We start from the raw sequence: 19,200 nt of genomic DNA, 5'->3' as shown, positions 1-19,200 counted from the left end.
TAGAGCAACAAGAGTTTACCTGCTGAGCCTAAGAGGTTACTAAGTTAATAATTTTCCATCTGTAAGGTAGTTGTAAATTTAGCCCAGCTTTAGCTAGCCATGAAACCTTCAAAATGTGTAGTTTTTCTCTTCACAAACCCTGATGCTCTGAACTTCAGGTTCAAGAATTCTTTCTCGGGGCCAGTGTGGTGCTCAACAGGATAGTCCTTGACCTCCAGTGCAGGCATCACATATGATGTTGGTTCTAGTTCCAGCTGCTCCATTTCTGATTTACCTCCTTGTTCATGCACTAAAAAAGTAGCAGAAGATGGCTCAATTATCATATGGGAGATGCAAAGGAAGCACCTGGTGCCTAATTGGCCCAGCTACAGCCATTGCAACGACTTGGGGAGTAATCTAATGAATGAACAACCTGTCTCTTATTCTCTCTGTAAACTTGTCTTTTAAATACACACACACATATATACATACATACATGAATATATAAACAAATACGTGCATTTAAATATTAAAATGTGTTTGTGTTTATATGCATGTGAATATTTAAAAAGTTCTGATCTCATAGTGTTGTCTGATTAAAGGCAGCTGGCGCCATCTTGGCTTGGGTTGTACACATGAACAGAACTCTCCACCCCTCTGGCTGCTTTTAGCTAATAGAGGAGGGGACAAAGCCCAGTTCCTGAGTCAGGAACTCACAGCATCACTTGTTTAAGGTGGCTGGCAAGATCTTGGCTCAGGCTGGGTGCCTGAAAATAACTCACCATTCCACTGGCCACTTTTTGCTGGTGGAGGGAGGTGACGGGCAACCTAGCTACCAAGCCAGGAACTCACAACATTAACAGCTTAAAGGTGGCTGGAGCCATCTTGTCTCTGGCGAAGCCTGCTGGCCACCTGGCAATGAGCTCTGAGGGGTTGGGGGAGATGAATTACTGTCTTGAGGCATCCGTGTCTAAGACCACCATACATATAGGTGAGAAATGACTCCTGAGGGACTCCCAATGACAAGGCTACTGTACTAGCAGGTAAGTGAGAGGGACTCATACCTGGTGGTTTGGAGGGGAGAAAGTGGAAGACCTCTATGGGTCTAACCAATGCACCAGCCCACATGGGAGTCCTGAGTTGAGCTTCTTAACATGGAACACTGCTGACCACCATACACTGGCCCACATGAAAGCTAGGCTAGGGTCCTGTCTGGCAGGGTGAGGTCCCACAACCTGACTGTCAGATAATGTGACGGAACACATTAGGCAATGCCATGACACTAACCAGCATGCAAGAACCAAGTCCAGGGGTAGATTTTGTGAGGGATATGTGGGTCCAGCCCTGTGAAAATGCAAATCACACCGGTTTCCTTAAGAGTTCGGGTGGTCCTGTGGAACTACGATCTCCACTGCCATGACCAAGAATTTTGGCTGGGAAAGGGCCTAACTAGGGAGCTAAGTGACAACCCAGCTGGGTTGGGGTTCCCAATGGTGAACAAAAGAGCCAGAATGAGGGCAGCAGGCAGGTCTGGACATGGCCATATCCTCCCTCAGCATGTGTATATGGATTGGGTGGGTTTGCAGAGCTGCAAACTGGGATAGAATCCAGCACTCCCTGACACTCGTGAGAGCTGGGTTTGTTATAGAATGGTCTGGGTTAGTTCCTGAATCCCGCTGAACCATGTGAAAGCTGTGACTGGGCATGGACCAGGAACCAAACAGTAAGAACCAGAATGGGCGTCGGCTAGTTGAGCAAAGACACTTTTCCTGCCAGGACAAGGTGTGAACAAAGCCAACCTGGGCCAAGGACCCACTAGTGTGTGTGAGATCTGCCACCGGGACATGACCCAGTAGAAGAGCCTGAGAAACTCCTTTGTAGGGATGCAGACCATGCAGGAGAGCACAAGAACCAAGTCAAGAAATAGCCCTGACCATACCAGGTCAACATATATTTTGGTCAATCGTGGACACAGACCAGGCTGGGCCAGTTCATAACATCCACTGGCTGATTTAAGAACAAGGACAGGTTGCAGGAGGGGCCAGGTCAGGCCACAACACAAGCAGCTTACACTGGAGATGTGACAAGGTTCTGGATAAACTGGGCTAGACTGCAGCACACACTAGCAGGAGCTAGAGAGAACAAGGCTGCCCAACCTGATAATAATGCTGAGGTGAGGCGGGCCATGTCAGACTGGGGTCAGGAGTCCCTCGTTCATGAGGTCCAGTTTCAGGGTATCTGGTGAGGCTCAGTTGCATGGCCTGGATCCTGGGGCCTGCTAGTGAACAGATGGGTTCCAGGTTTGTGAGCACCCAGGGTGGGGGCCCTGGCCCTTCAACCTGCCAATGAGTGAAAAAGGTAGAGCAATGGATACAGACACTGATGTATGTGGAGAACAAGGCAGCTGTCACAAAGGAAAGAGGGCAAATTGGACAACTACCCCAGCAAACAATGACAGCAAAAATCTGCATGAATAGAGATTGGAGGACAACTATGTCAGCCAATGGGCATTTTTCCCCTCACCTTTGGATCCACGAAATTGATAGCATTTCAGAATAATCCAAAAACACCTCAGAACACGCACCCTACTGGGGCCTAGTGTTGATATGGGGCGGCAGTTCCCCATCTCTATGTCCTGGGACATTTGGGAGGCTGGATGTGGCTTCCCCTTAATCATTCCCCTTCTCCCAGAGGCAAGAAATAGAGAATTTGGAAACTATCATTTCACCCACTTTTTCCTAACCCATATCCTTCCTACCCTGGTTAACCATTTAGTCATCATCTATATAGAATAAATATAGATAGATAGATAGATAGATAGATAGATAGATAGATAGATAGATAGATAGATAATAAATAAAATATAAGAGTTCTGGCAAGACCTTTCTCTCAACTACCTGCTAATGAAGGACTTCAGGATGTGTCAAAGATCCACTGGTGTGCATAAGATCTGCCACTGGGAGGAGACCTGATAGAAGAGCTAGGGAAACTCCTTCATCAGGATGCAGTCCCTGCAGGCAAGCACAAGAACCAAGGCACGGAGCAGGCCAGACCAGACAGCTTAGGGTGCCTGCTGGCATACAAAGGCGTCAGGGTCTGGGGCTGGACCAGTTCATAATCACCCAATAGCAGATCTGGAAACCAGGTTGGTGTGCAGGTCAGGTCATTTCAGGCCATAATACCACCAGTTTACATTAGAGCTGGGACTTGGAGCTGGCTGGGCTGGGATAGGCTTCAGCATCCACCAGCATGAAGTGGAACTGAGTTCACGCCTGGCCGGGCACAGCACCCACCAGCAAGAAGTGGAACTGAGGTCACGCCTGGCGGGGCCACAGCACCCACCAGCATGAAGTGGAACTGAGGTCAGGCCTGGCCAGGCTTCAGGATCCACCAGCATGAAGTGGAACTGAGGTCACGCCTGGCCAGGCTTCAGGATCCACTAGCACGAAGTGGAACTGAGGTCAGGCCTGGCCAGGCCACAGCACCCACTTGTTGATGCTGAGGTTAGTGGGCCATGCCAGACTGGGCTGCAGCATGAAGCAGAACACGTGAACCAGGCAGGGGGTAGGAGGTGTGCACCTACTATTGGGGCTGTGGGGGAATCCCTTACAATGACATTGCCCCCACTGGTGAGTGTGAGAGCTGGGATGGGGACACAGCACGCTGGGCAGGGCTACTACATCTGTTGGCTAATATGTGAACTGGGTTAGGGCAAAATCCAGGCAGCACTAACTGAATGTACCCGTTGGTGCATGCATCATCCAGAGTAAGCTGTAAAGTGCTAGGACTAAAGGCTAGAGTGCAGAACCACCTGCAAAGTACAAGGTTTGGGGATAAGAATGGGCCATGTAGGGAAACTGTGGGCACTTCTCTGATAGATCCCATCGGAAAGCATGAGAACCAGGACTGGGAAAGGTCTGGCTAGACAGGCAGTGACAACTGGTGTCGCCATGTGAGCTGCATAGTGGAGTTGGTTGGATTAATGCCCAGTGACATGCATGAGAAATGAATGGGATGTGGGACAGACTGGATCAATCTGCTGCACATATGGGCAAGTACAGGAACCATGGGGGCGGGCAGTGGGGGTTGTTGGGGGTTGCTCTGACAAGGCTACAGCTCCTGCTGGCATATGAGTACCAAGTGTGTGGTGGGAAGGGTTGGGCTGGGCCACAGCATCCATTGGTTTATGTAAGAGATGTGGCTGAAGATAGAACTGACCAAACAATGGCAATTACTATCGTGTGCAAAGGCTGATAGGGGGACAGACAGAGCCAGACTCCATACTGGCAAACACACAAGAGTCAGGCGTGAGATCACTTCAGATCAGCTTTCTTTGGTGATCTTCCCCAAACTGAAGCACTGGACTCAGAACTCCAACCAATGGGAGAAATTGCAAGATCTGTGGTCTGAACAAGGAATGCGTGTGTCAGAGCCAGGCTTGGATGGAGCAGTAGACAGCATAACTAGATGCATGTGGACGACGTGTTAATCCATTGCAGACTGCAGAAGAGATCTGCTAACATAACAAAAAAAGGAGGGCAGAACAAGTTGATAAATCACCACAGCCAAGTGCTGACAGCAAATATTTGGGTGAAAAATGGAGACTCTAAAGTGGACTATATCAGCCAATAGACCTTGGGTGGATTTCCTCTTCCTTAGAGTAGCAAAATTAACAGTATTTCAGAACAACAGAACGATTGATACTATGTGAGCAGAACCCTTGAAGCAAGCTCCATACAGCAGATCCTGGGATGACATTGAGTGGCTGCTCCTCATCACCAAATATTGAGGCATTTAGGAGGGTGGGTATTACTTCTCCTTTTATCTCTCCCCTTTCTCCAGATATAGAAAGAGGAAAAAAAATGTGGAAACAATGGTCCCACATACTTCTCTCCTGGTCTTCCCACCCTAATTATAACAAGGTAAACATCATCAAAAATAAAATTCAAAAAAAAAAATTCAAAGCAAATCCTTAAAACACATTAAAGCATAAGAAACAATTTCAGAATTGAACATCTGCAATAACTAAAAAATTATACAAGCAAAACAGGGAAACAGGAAAAAATAGAAACAGAGTCAAAATAAGGAAAACATTGAAGAGTTAAGGAACACCATTAAAAAGCTAAATATGAGATTTGCAGAACTGTCAGAAGTTTCAAGGAGAAATCAGTTAAAAATACACCAAATAAATGAGTTAATCCTACTTCTGACGGATCTGGGGAAAAGAAAAAACAACAAAAGCAATCCCAAGATTCGCAAAGAAAGAACAATAACCAAAATAAGGGAGGAAATAAATCTAATAGAGCTCATAAGAACAAAATATAAGATGAATGGATGTAAGAGCAGGTTCTTTGATAAAAATCAACTAAATGCACTGCATATTAACCCAATTAACCAAAAATAAATAAATAAACAAAGGAGGGAGAAGATACAAATCAATGAAATCAGTGACAAGAAAGGAGATATAACAATGGATAACCTGGACATACCTGGAATAAAACAAATTGGATGACTCAGAAGAAATGGACAGAATTTTGGACATACTACAATCTACCAAAAATTGAATCATGATACAATTTATATTGTAGATAGACCTGTAACAAGCATGGAAGCTAAAACAATAATTAAATTCCCCCCAGCCAAGTCATGTTCTTGACCAGATTGTTTTACTGTTGAATTCTACCAATCATTGCAAGAAGAAATTACTCCAATCCTCCAAAAGCTATTCAAATAATAGAAAGGCAGGCAATCCTGCCAAACTCCTTCTATTTGGTAAATAATACCATTTTAATGCCAAAGCCAGATAGAAATACAACAAAGACAGAAATAAAAACAGAAGTTCCTGATGAACTTAGATGCAAAATTCCTCCATAAAATAATAGCCAAAAGAATCCAACCATATATCAGATAGATCACTTACCAACACCAGATGGGATTTATCCCTGCCACACAGCAATGGTTCAACATACACTAATCCATAAACATGACACATTGCATCAAAAAATTAAAGAATAAAACCTATATGATCCATCTCGCAAGAGGCAGAGAAGACATTTGATAAAATCCAACACCACTTCATGCTAAAAATCACTAAATAAGATAGGCATAGAAGGGCCATTCTACAACATAATCAAAAAAATTTATGAAAAACACAATGCCAGCATCACACCAAACTGGGAAAGCCTAGAAGTTTTTCCTCTCAGATCTAAAACTAGCCAAGGATGTCCACTTTCAGTAGTGATATTCAATATAGTACTGAAAGCCCTCCCTAGAGCAGTTAGGTGAGAAAGTGAAATTAAAGAAATTGGAACTGTAAATAAGGAATTAAATTTTTCCATTATTGTAGATAATAAGATTCTCTACACAGGAGAACCAAAACTCTCAATGAAGAAACTATTGGATCTCATTGGAGAATTTCACAGGGTAGCAAGGTATAAAATTAATGAACATAAATCAGTTATTGTAAAACATACCAAAAATTCCATGGCTGAGAATGAACTTGTAAATACAGCCCTTTAAAACAGCACAGAATAATCTTTATACCTTGGAATTAATCTAGCTAAAATATGGAAGACTCCTATGATAAAAATTATAAAACATTAAAAAGATGGAGAAAGTTATCATTTTCCTAGACTGACAAGATCAAGATCATCAAAATGTCAATATTACTGAAAGTAATATAGAAATTGAAGGCGATATCAATCAAAATCCCAATAACATTCTCATCAGAACTAGAAAACATCATAGAAAAATTCAACTGGAGATTACAAAAAAGGGGCGGGGGCATGAAGAGTAAAAGTAAAGTTGAGACAATCACAATCCCTCACCTCAAGACATACTATAAGGTAATCAACACAGCCAGGCACTGGTACAGGAACAGAGACCAGATCAACGGGCCAGCAAACAGCAGCAGTTAATTGCATCTACTTCTCCAACATGGGTGGTAGAGATCCAAGTTTCTGGACCAAATTCCACTGCTTTCCCAGGCATGTTAGTAGGAATCTCAACCAGGAGTAGCCATGAGTCAATCTGGTACTGCAGTATTCTATGCAGTACGATCAGCAGGATCTAGCAAGCAACACCAAAATGCAAGCCCCAAACATTAGTCTTTTTGATTCATTACTACTAAAAATATTCTCATATACCTTTGCTGTCTGACAATATGTTAAAAAAATAATAATTTTATAATTCAATTCTTTAAAAGACAAACATGTTAAAGTCATCTTTCCCCAAAATCTCTTGGCCCTGAAAAACTCATTGTAATTCCTATAATTTTTAGGTGGCTACCTCTTAGTATTACATTTATATTAATGTCAACATGTAACCATACAACATAGCCTGCAGAGTAAAATCAATTTTAATGAGAACTGGAGTTTGAGACAGTAAATTATATCCTATGACTTGAAAATTTTGAAATAACTCATTGCATCTTCTTAAAATTTATCAAAAATCATGTAGCTTTTTTTTTTAAAGATTTACTTATTTTTATTGGAAAGTTAGAATTACAGAGAGGAGACAGAGAAAGATCTTCCATCTGCTGGTTCTTTTCCAAAGTGACCACAATGGCTGTAGCTGAGCTAATCTGAAGCCATGAGCTTCTTCTGGGTCTACCACATGGGTACAGAGTCCCCAGGCTTTGGTCTATCTTCAATTGCATTCCTAGGCTACAAGCAGAGAGCTGGATTGGAAATGGAGCAGCCAGGATATAAACCAGCACGCATAGTGTTCCCAGTGCATGCAAGACAAGGACTTTAGCCTCTAGACTAACATGGTGGGCCCCTAGCTTTGTTAAATAGGGTAACTGAGATGTGAGTAGAACTCACCGCAAATTTTATAAATTGAACTCATTGTTTTTCAGTTATGATCATCACCGCCATCAACTTTCTTTTTTTTTTTAAATCTTCTAACGACTGTTGGAGTTGACCATAGTGGTTAAGTTTCTGCTTGGGATAAACACAACCCAGAGTGTTGATCTGAATGCAGTTACCATACCTGACTCAGTTACATGTTCCTGCACAAGTCCTCGCTGGGACACACTGAAATGTGAAGTTCAAGTAGAAATTTTCAGTGTGTTGAATACTTAGATTTAACACAAAATTCCAACTACTAGGAATTATTTACTTGCCATGCAAGCAGATCTGGTGGCTCATGATCCTTGCACACCTACAAGAGCCAAGCTGAGTAAAGCCATAGCTGGAAATGAGGAATTCTATCCATGTCCCCTTATGGGTGGCTAGAAGCCAAGTAAATGTGCTATTTTCGCTGTCTATCTAGGAACATTGCCAGGAAGCTGGCTTGAAAGAGAAATAGCCAAATTCTGAACTGGTACTCTTGAAAGAAATTACAGTATCCAAATCACTGGCTAACTTGATGTACTACCATACCTGCCCCATTAGCTCTTGAGTTTAACTTAGTCTAATGTATCACTACAATCTGGGTAGTGAACCAGCTCGTTAAGAGTACTCTCTCTCTCCATATTCTCTGTCCTTGCTCTGAAGAAAAAACGTGTATAAAGATGGTCCTGCATCCTGTGGCTAAGTGTCCACCTTTAGTGCTGGAATCCTATATGATTTGAGGACCGGCTGTTCCACTTAGAATCCAGCTCCCTGCCATTGTGCTGGAAGAGTAGTACAGGATGGTTTGTTTTGGGGCCCTTGTAGCCATGAGAGGAAAAAAAAAAAAAAAAAAAGAAAAAAGAAAAACCCTTAGTACTCTCTGGACTTCTCCATAATACCTTTAATATTTCCAATCCAATGTCACTGCAAATGTGTCGCTTCTATAAAATTTCACCCACCATGGACACTGCAAACGGTAGAAGATGAAATCAAGTGCTCTCATGCTCAACAAGAAGCCTGCACCCAAGCAGGCCCTGGACCACACCCCTCAACACCACTCAACAGACCATGGCTCTGGCAACAGGCAACTGTGGACACAAAATTAGCAATGTCATCTTCTGTTGGAAGTTAGCTGGAGGAGGTCTGTGTTCTCAAACTTGGGCTGCCATCCTCTGCTTTCCCAGGTACATTGACAGAAAACTGGATGAGAAATAGAGCAGCTGGGACTGGAACCCAAAACCCATGGCTGATGGAGATAATATTTTAAATGAAAGTATGAGCAATCAGAACACTATTTCAAAAACCAAATCCACTTCAAAGGTGGTTGTTTTGGAGCATTTCACTGGGTTCCTTTTGACTGCTACAGACAGAAATGGGTCCCCCTAATTTTATAGCATGAACGGTGGACCAGCAATGTGACTCTACTTTAAGACAGCATTTTTAAAAAGGTAATCCCCATAATATAATAGCATAACTGTGAAGCCCTGCTTCAAATTGACTTAGGTTCCTTTAGAAATGGATAAACATGGACAGAGGAATTATAAAGACATTAAAAACCTGACAAAATCAATAGTATCATTGTATCCGGAATAAAAATAATTCAAACATAAGGTCACCAACAAGTGTCTTCACCATTAAGATTCTACCAAATTAACATAAAAATTTCTAGAATTATTGTAAAAATTTCAAAGGGAGAAAACACTTCCAAACTTATCCTGAGCTTCACAATGTGTAGATTCCAAACTTAGGCTGAATCAGCAGTTGAGAGACCTAGACTGTGTTTTAAATTGAAAAGCACAACGGAATTGCTTAGTATAAGCACAATCTCTATTGCTGCACAATTGGATTTCTGTATATTAATTTCTTAATGCTTCTTCTGAAGTAGATTCACACCCCAGAAATCTATTTTAAAAACTATAGACTAGTATGCCTGATTAAAGCAGACGTAAAATTCTGATCAGAGCCTATAAAACTGTGTCACATAATGCAACATAATTAATAATAAAAAAAAAAAAAGCTGGACTGCAACACCGATTGGTTCCAGTGAAAGTTGGGGCTTAAAACAGAACCAACCCATCAATTGCAAACACCAGCTGATCAGGGCGATGGACTGTGCTGGACCCTGTACTTGCTAGCACATACAAGAACCTGGTTTGAGAACACCTCAAAGTTTCTTTGGAGATCTCCCCAATCAAAATGCTGGACTGAGAACCCTAACCAAGAAAAGAGAGAAGACAGAACAGGTCAACCAACCATCTCAGCTATATCTTGGCAGTGAAATACGGGACAAACAAAGACTCAATGATGGACTGTCAATCAGTGGATTCTTCAAAGACCTCACAGTGCTTGGAATGGCAAGATTGGCAGTGATCCATAACTGTTGAAATATCAAAACCACTTGAGCAAGAACCTCAGAGCATGCCCTACATCCGGGACCTGGGGATGGTGGGAAATTGGGTGCGCCTTCTCCTTTAATACCCCCCTTTAAACATGAAGGAAACAATATGGAAAAAACAATAGTCTTACCCACTTTCCTGTAGTCCTTGAACCTTTTTACCCTAATTAACTATGTAAAGACTGTCAAAATATAATTTTTAAAAAATGACAACCATTTATACAAAAGGTACCCATTCTACAGCAAGAACTAGAATGAGTTGAAGGCCAGTTAGGAAAAGCCACTGTTCCTGCTAGGACAGGAGGCATACTGAGTAGTACTGGTACATGGACCCACTGGAATGCACAAAAGCTGGCACTTCTAATGGAGGAGTCCGGACACAGACCCTGCAGGTTCGCGCAAGAAGCATGGAAAGAAACAGCCAAGAGGTCATGGAAAGTGTCTCACTGGCATATATTTGGCATGGGTCGGGGCAGACCAGGCTGAATCAGTCTGTGTCATCCACTGGGAAATCTGAAAACCAGAACAGAGTGTGGGCTGAGCCAGGTTCGGTTGCGACAAAAGCAGTACACAACACGAATGCCAAGGTGAGGTTGCCTGAGCCAGATGTGACCGCAGCACCCAACCAGCACACGTGAGAACCAGGAAGGGAGGGTGCAGAATTGGCAGGGGAATAAGGGGTGGTTCCCTAGCTGAACAGCTACTCCCACTGGAGAGTGTAAGCTGGGATGGGGGTAGACCAGACTAGGCAGGGCCACAGCACCTGTGCGCTTCATGTGGACCAGATCAGGGGAAAACCAGGCTGGACTGATTATTCCTACTGGTGCAATCTACAATTAGAGTGGGTGAGGATTGTTGGGGCTTAGCCACAACATCAGCTGGCAGAAGATCTCACTGGGGGCTAGTTCTGTCAAGTTGAACAACAGGGCCAAGTGGAGAGGGCATTATCTGGGAGTGGGAGTGACCTGGGAGGGAAATAGTGGACTCCTCCCTCTTGGGTTGTCACCCCCCCCCCACAGGAGGGCATGAAAACTAGACAGGGGCTGGGGTGGCTGTAAGGGCTGGATAATTGAGCTGGTTAGATGGAATAAGGTTTTAATAACCACTGACATGTATGAGAGCAGAAGGGAATGTGGGACAGACTGGACTAGTCTACCACACATATTGGCAAACCAGGGTAGGGAGCGGCCTGGTTGGTGTTACTGTGGGTCGCTCCGGCTAGACTGCAGGCTGAAGGTGTGCTGGGCAGAACCAGGCTGGACTGCAACACCCAGTGGTTCCAATGGAAGTCGGGGCTGAAAACAGAACCAACCCAGCAATTGCAACCACCAGCTGATCAGGCGATGGACTGTGCCGGGCCCTGTACTTGCTAGTACATACAAGAATCTGGTCTGGGAACACATCAGACAAAGTTTCTTTGGGGATCTCCCCAGTTGAGCTTTTGGACTCAGAACGCTAACCATCAAACTACAGAGGAAAGAACAAGTGAATCAGTCACCTCAGCTATATGTTGGCAATAAAAATACTGGGCAAACGGATATGCTATGATGGACTGTGTCGATCAGCGGAATCCCCAACAAATGCATCGTGCTTGGAGTGGTTAGAGTGGCAGCAATTCAGAACTGTTGAATTATCAGAACCATATGAGCAACACCCTCAGAGTATGCCCCACATCTGGAACCTTTGGTGGGTGGGAGACTGGATGGGGCTTCTCCCTTAAAAGCTCCTTTTACATCACATATATTAAGGAAACAATACAGAACTAATTGTCTTACCCATCTTCCTGTAGTGCTTGAACCTTTTTACCCTAATTATGTCAAGATTGTCAAAAATTAAAAAAAAAAATCAATAGATACCTTTGAATAATATGGACATTAAAAAAAAAGGTACCCATTCCATAGTTCTTATATAAATGGTAACTATTCAGTCACACAAAAGGCATCCATCCAGTTGTTTTCATACAAATATTATCCTATCAATTGTAATACTTTGCTTCCTGACCTTCTAGGGTTACAATGTCCTTCTACAGATAAGCATTAGTAAAATCATCTTATATACACCTTTCAATAAAATTCAACATTTATTTTGTATACCTTACATATATGTAAGTTGAGCAAACCTGCAAATATGTATAGATATACCTGAATATATAAAGATTTAGGTATTTAGATATGTACCTCAATAAAATAATATCTACAGATAACAAACTATAGCTATGACACAACTGAAGAAGCCTTGCCCTACTTACCTACTGCCGTTGTGGCCACAATAGTCAGCAAGGTCCAGGCTCAAACCAGGAGCTGGAACTCTACTCAGATCCTCCACAAGGGTGCATCAAAGAATTTGGGATGTTTTATACTATTTTCGAGGCACATCAGCAGGGAACTAGAGCAGAATGTGAACCTCAGAGACTATAGCTGGTCCTATATGAAATGTTGGCATTGCATGCAGCAATTCAACATGCTATCTCACAGCGTCCACCCTAAGAATTACCTAAATACATCAAATATTGAAATCAAATGTCAGGGTTGCTTTTCCCACTGAACCCCCAGCTCATCCTGTACATGATTTACACTGATGATACATGGTATTTTATATATTACTTTGCATTTTATAAATGCCACTGCTGGAAAGATAACCTTGAAACTCGATGAAAACACAGTTACAGCTTTAGTCATAACATGTACATTCACTTGAAAGAAGAGTAACAGAAAAACAGATTGTTTCACCCCATTTTTTTTCTGAATGCCTTTAACAGCTGTGTCTGTGTCAGACTGACTCCAGGTCCCACAATTCCTCTTGCATTTCACATGTGGGTAGAAGATACGCAAGTACTTATGCAACAACCAGATGCTTCTCAGATACATTAGTAGAAAGTTGGATTGAAAGGGTGGAGTAGCCAGGATCTGAATAAAGTGCACTGAAATAAGGTGCATCCATTCCACTACACCCATCCCCTCGTTACAATGCTTTACTCATTTTTTTCTTCTTTTTATTATTTTTTAATAATCTTACTTAGTTGATGAGAGTATAAAGGGTCAAGGGCTACAGGGTGAAAGTGGGTAATAATATTGTTTCCACACTAATATTATCATTTTTTCCCTGTATCTGGGGTCAGGAGAGAAACAAAGGGAAAGCCCCATCCAGCCTCCCACCCAGCCTCCTACCCATCCCAGGTCCCCAGTGTGAGGCACACTCCGAGGAGCCTGCTCAAGCAGTTTTGATAGTTCAACAGTTCTGAATTGCTGCCAATCTCACCACTCCAGGCACGATGAGGCTGTCTCTTGATGGTTGGAGTTCTAAGATCAGCAGTTCAGCTGGAGGGATCTCCAAAGAAACTTCATCTGTGATGATCCCAGATCTGATTCTTGAGTGAGTTTGCCAGTACAGACTCCAACACCATCTGTCACACCACTCAGCTTATGCACATGCTGGTGGTTGCAATTGCTGGGTCCATCTGTTTCCAACCTTGTCTTCCTAGTGAACCAACAGGTGTTGTAGTCCAGCTCGATCCTACCCACTTCATACTTGATTCTAACGCCAACCAGTGGGAGCTGCAGCTTAATTGGGGTGACTCCCCATAACCCCCACCAGTTCTGCCCACTACCCTGGTTCCCATGCTTACCAGTATGTACTGTACCACATCCCGTTTAGCTCTCATACATTTCAATGGGCATTGAAGCCTAGTTCAAACCCAACCAACCTACAATCCAGCCCACATACTTACTGGCAGGTGCCTTTCTATCTAGCCACCCCTGCCCCATCCTGGTTTTTGTGCTGTCCAGTGGGAGTGGTAACCCCAAGGGAGGTGCCCACTATCTCCCTACGAGGCCACTCCCACTCCAAGATTATGCACTCTCCAGGTGGATCTGGCATTTGACTTGACAGAATTAGCTCCCAGTGCCAGCCTCTGCCAGCTAATGCTGCAGCTAAGCCCAACCATCCCTTACTCACTCTAATTTTTGCTTGTACCAGTCGGACCAGTCAGCCTACCCTGGCCATTCTCTTGTCTAGCTCACAAGAGTCCCACAGGTATTCTAGCCCTGCCTAGTCTGATCTGCCCCTATCCTGACCCACATTTTCCAATGGAAGTAGTTGTCCAGCAGGGGAGCCCACATTCCCCTGTCGACTTTGCCTCCTCCCCTCTGCTTTCCTATGTGCTGTTTGGGTGCTACAACCACATCTGGTATGGCAACCTCACCTTGGCATTCCTGAATGTATACTGGTTTTATGTCACAACTGAACCTGGCCCAACCCACACTCTATTCTGGTGCTCAGATTCGCCAGCAGGTGCTGTGAACGGGTTCAGCCTGGTCTGCCCCCAACCCATGACAAATGTATGCCAGTAGGATAATTTCCATAGCCTGTTCTCGGCTGTTTCCTACTGTGGTTCTTGCACTTACCTGCAGGGTCTGTGTCCTGCCAGAGGAGTTGCCCAGGCTCCTCCATCAGAACCTCTCCCATTGCCAGGTTTTGCACATACCAGTTGGTCCATGAGCCAGCCCTACTCAGTTTACATCCTATCCTAGCAGGAACAGTGGCTTTTCCTGACTGGCCTTCAACCCAATCCGTTTCTTACTGTTGGATGTTTCAATCCAGCCATGGCTCTTCTATACCAACATACAGCTCACACATGGTTCAGTAAGGGCTGAGACCTAGCCTAGTCTGTCACACATCTACCCTGGTCTTCCAGAGCACCAGATGGTGTTGGAGTCTAGGTCGCTTTGGTGCTTTCAGTCCCAATCCACACTTTCAGTCCCAAACCACCGTATCCTGATCAGAATGCAGCCCCCATTCCAGCCCATGCGCTCCTTGATGGGAAACTCAACCCAGCTATGGTGTCCCCTTAGCTCCCCAACCGGGCCCATTCCCAGCCTTAGATTAGGCGCAGGCCAATGGATGCTCTGACTCAGCTAGGCAGAGCCCCTTACCTGTCCTGGTCCCTGCCTTAGATGCTGTGGCTTAGCGCCCCTGGCTCACGCAGATCAGTAGGTGCAAGGACCTACTTGGCATGACCTGTGCTCCAGCCTGATTTCTGTTCTTTATTGTGAGTTAAGGTTTGTTCGGCCCTGCCCATTCTGCCCCCTTCCAGTTGCAGCCCGGCCCACCCCACATTCTACTTTAGGATGCACATCAAGTGCTGCTGTCTTGACCTGCCCAGAATATTGTGGGTTCCTTTACACGTGAGTGAAAGCAGATGCCATGGTCATACCTAGCTTAGTCCATCGCAACCCTAGTTTGCGAGCTAACTAGGGGGACTTGTATTTCCACAGGGTTGGGCCCACACAACCCCAGAGAGTCTACCCCCAGTTCAAGTTCTCTAGCGTGCTGGATAATGTCTTGACTCTGCCAAATGTGACCACTTCACCATCCAGTCAGGCAATGGTACCTAACCCTACCAAACAGGCCACCGTGATCCATAGCTTTGGTGTAGACTGGTGTGTGGCCATCAGTGATGAGCTAACAGCCCATCTCTGGATTCCTAATTGGGCTGGTGGATCAGTCTATTCCAAATTATCTTATGGATACTTCTGTCCAAACATTTGGTCTCAGTCCCCATGCATGCCTGAAATATTCATGACCTTGTCACCCAAATGCTTTACTCATTTTAACACCACTGTAAAACTACAGGAAATGTACTTAAAATTGAATCAACATATCTCAGATAACAGCAAGAAAAAAATACAGAGTAAGTTATTTCGTCTAGCTGTTAAGAAACTTCTGTCTTACACTCTAGTACCTGGGTGGCATCCCTAGTTCTGATCCTGATTCCAGCTTCCTGTTAATGCAGACCTTGGGAAGCAGTGGTGATGGCATTGAGTTCTCAGATCCCAGTTGACTCTGATTCATACTTTGCAGTTTGGGCATTTGGGAAGTAAATCAGTGAACTGGAATTATGACTTCTACCACATTCTCTTAAACAAATAGTAGAAAAATTAATCGGACAAGAAGTACATCATGATTTTTGATGCTGGTCATTAAAAGGAAAAAAAACATCTGACATCAAATGCTAGTACATTCATTTTCTCCATTCTGATATTATTTAGTAGTTAAACCTGTATTTAAAATGATTACCAATAATGAATAAAACTGTTATAATTTCCAATAACTAAAAAGAATGGCAAAAATTATATACAGGATAATTATTATATACAGGTAAAAAAACTGGGTCTATAATATAGCTGAACTTCTCAAGAAATAGTACAGTATTATTTAAAATTGGGTTTAGATTATTTGCAACTATAAATTCCAGACTCTAGGGAAACTATACAAACAAAAATTTAGGAGACACATATCCTTGAAACCTTAATAAAACACAGAAAACACAATCCTATAAAGATGTTCAGTCAAAATCAGCAGGTGTGAGGATTTGGGGGAGTGCTTGAGCAACTGCTTAGGAGACCCTTACATACACTGGACTTCCTCTGTTGAGGGTGACGCAAAGCCTCGGGACTCTGCACCCAAGTGGGAGACCCGAAGCTCCTGGCTCCTGGCTTTGGATGGGCTCAGCTCCGGCCACTGCAATCACTTGAGGGGTGGGTCATCAAACAGAAGATTTTTCTGTCTCTCCTTCTCTGTATATCCGACTTTCCATTAAAAACAAAATAAACCTTAAAAAAACAAAACCTATAATCCCTAACCCTAGCTATCAGCCTAACACTAACTCTAATACTAACCCTAACTCTAAGCCCTAAAACCCACCCTACCCCATACAATAGTCCAAACCCAAACCACTAAAAAACCATCCCCTAAATATAATACGAATCCTAACCCTGAAATAACCCTATGTAATAACCTTAACCCCTAATCCCAACACGTAAACATAACCCAAACCATAACATTAAAGCCAACCATCTGGGTCACTCAGGGGCCCCAGATAGACAAGAGATTAATACACAAAGTTTTGAACAGACAGGAGAAAGTCAGCTGGCATATAATTGTTCAGCCAGTACCTTACTGGTCAGGCTCCCAATTTGGCTTTTCCTAGACCTCACTAGGTAGGATGTAGAGTTCAGTATTCCTCGCTTGGTACATTACTGTGGATTTCTCTGCCACCTGCCTAAGACTGTTCTATTATTCAATTGCTAATTTATGGCTTGTTAGAGTTATAAAACTGTTTTTGATCACCCTAAAATGCATGAAGTTCTATAAATCTTGCTTGAATACTACAAACTGTGTTCAAATAAAAAATATTTTAAATAATGTCTAACCACAAAAAAAGATAAACCTAATCCTTAAGCAAGAATAACCTTAACACTAAACACTAAGCCTGATTCTAGCCCTAATCCAAACCACAACCATGAACCCTAAACCTAATCCTATGCTTAATACTAACCCTCCATAACACTAAAGTTAAACAAGTACCTAAAATGAGTCCTATTTGCAACCAATTTACTTGAACTTAAGCCTAGCTAATGCGGACACTAACCCAAGCCTTAACCCTAAATCCTAACCTGAACTTGAATCCAAACTCTAACACTAACCCTATACCCTAACTTTAACCCAAACCAGAAATAGAACCCTGAACCTGAACCTGAATCTGAATGTGAACCCAAACACCACACCCAAATCCAAACCCGAATCCAAAACTACATATCAGTACTTCTGCTCAGGTTTGAATAAAAGAAGTGAATCTAGATGCCAACACCACATACTTGGTACTGGTACACAGAAGGAACAAATAGACATACTGAGTGGAAACACATGCCAAAACCAACTTTGTGTTACTTGTGCTAAGTAGGAATGAATATGGATGCAAACACCACATCTCAGTACTTACGCAAACCAAATGGATCAGGCAAAGTGCTTTTACCTGGTCAGTCACACTAGCACTCAAATGTCCACATCCAATGTGTAGTGCCTCTCAGCGAGCTAACTCCTCAAACTCAGATCCTGTTTCCTGAACAAGCATCTGAGAAATCAGTAGATGCCAGTTCAAATCTATGGCAGTCAGGTCCAGTCTGTTTATCCAACACACCAGCATGTTAAGAGAGAGAGAGAGAGAGAGAGAGAGAAAAGAGTGCAAGTTCTGAACCACATCCTATGACTTATACACTGACATTACAATTATTAGTTTATATATACAGCTGGGTTCTATACACCTTTAAATGGCTATAGATTACTCTTCAGCTGTCTCATGTCTATTTTAATTTTCGTATTCAGCAGTTTAATTATCATCCATATCTTCCATCAACAACTTGTACCAATTAGAGAAGTTATAGCTTTAAGCCCACAGAACAACTGGTAATACATGCCTGGCCGATGCATGTTCTTGTTTCTAAAGGAAGCAGCCTAAGAATTTTGTATTATCTCTCGAAGGCAAGTGTAGGTGTCCGTGGAAGCCCTGGTATACGCAGTGGTGGAAAATCAGAGTCCTAAGTATAGTGTAGTAAGTTCTATGAGAAACTGTTTTGTTTGCGTATCTCATTATATATGTCATGTATGTACATGTAAGTTATATAGTGTGTCTCTGCAGCTAAATACATAACTAAGAGATTTTATTAAAACAAAGGGGACTTTACATATTTGAACATCTTCCTTTTCCTTCACTTTCCCTTCCGATCCTTTTCCTGACATTTACCTCCCTTCCCTTCCACAATCCCTCGGTCCTTCTCGCTTTCTTCTTGCTCTCCTCTCCCCAGTTCCCACATCAGCCTCCTTCCCCTCCCCTTCCTTTACATCCCCTTTCCACTTCACATAACATCCTCCTCAATTCATTTCTATTTTCTCCCCTCCCCTTCAATTCCTCATCCCCTTCTCTCTCTCCCATTTCCTTTCCTTCTCTTCTTTTTTTATTTTCAGATTTGTTAATTTTTATTGGAAAGTCATATACAAAGAGAGGAGAGACAGAGGAAAATCGTCTGACTGGTGATTCATACCCCAAGCAGTCACAACTGCCAGAGCTGAACCTATCTGAAGCCAGAAGCCTCTTCCAGGTCTTCCACATGGGTGCAGGGCTTCAAGGCTTTGGTCCATCCTTGACTGCTTTCC

The 19,200-nt window shown here is 43.2% G+C and overlaps 1 long non-coding RNA gene across 3 annotated transcripts in view; it reads right to left on the bottom strand.

The window, feature by feature from the left end:
* The window catches only part of LOC121146939, a 39,277-nt gene that overhangs the window by 1,445 nt on the left and 18,632 nt on the right, over positions 1-19,200 (bottom strand). For 2 of the 3 annotated variants that reach the window (XR_005882311.1, XR_005882303.1), the window contains exon 3: positions 18,034-18,170. This is a non-coding gene — a long non-coding RNA (uncharacterized LOC121146939). Of the gene's footprint in view, positions 1-18,022; positions 18,171-19,200 lie in introns of those variants that run through there. The other variant, XR_005882309.1, reaches the window with a different exon arrangement.

Source organism: Ochotona curzoniae, unplaced genomic scaffold (genome assembly GCF_017591425.1).
Source record: "Ochotona curzoniae isolate NIBS_2020 unplaced genomic scaffold, NIBS_Ocur_1.0 contig_1399, whole genome shotgun sequence".
Classification (NCBI taxonomy): Eukaryota; Metazoa; Chordata; class Mammalia; order Lagomorpha; family Ochotonidae; genus Ochotona; species Ochotona curzoniae.
This window is presented reverse-complemented; position numbering and strand designations above follow the sequence as displayed.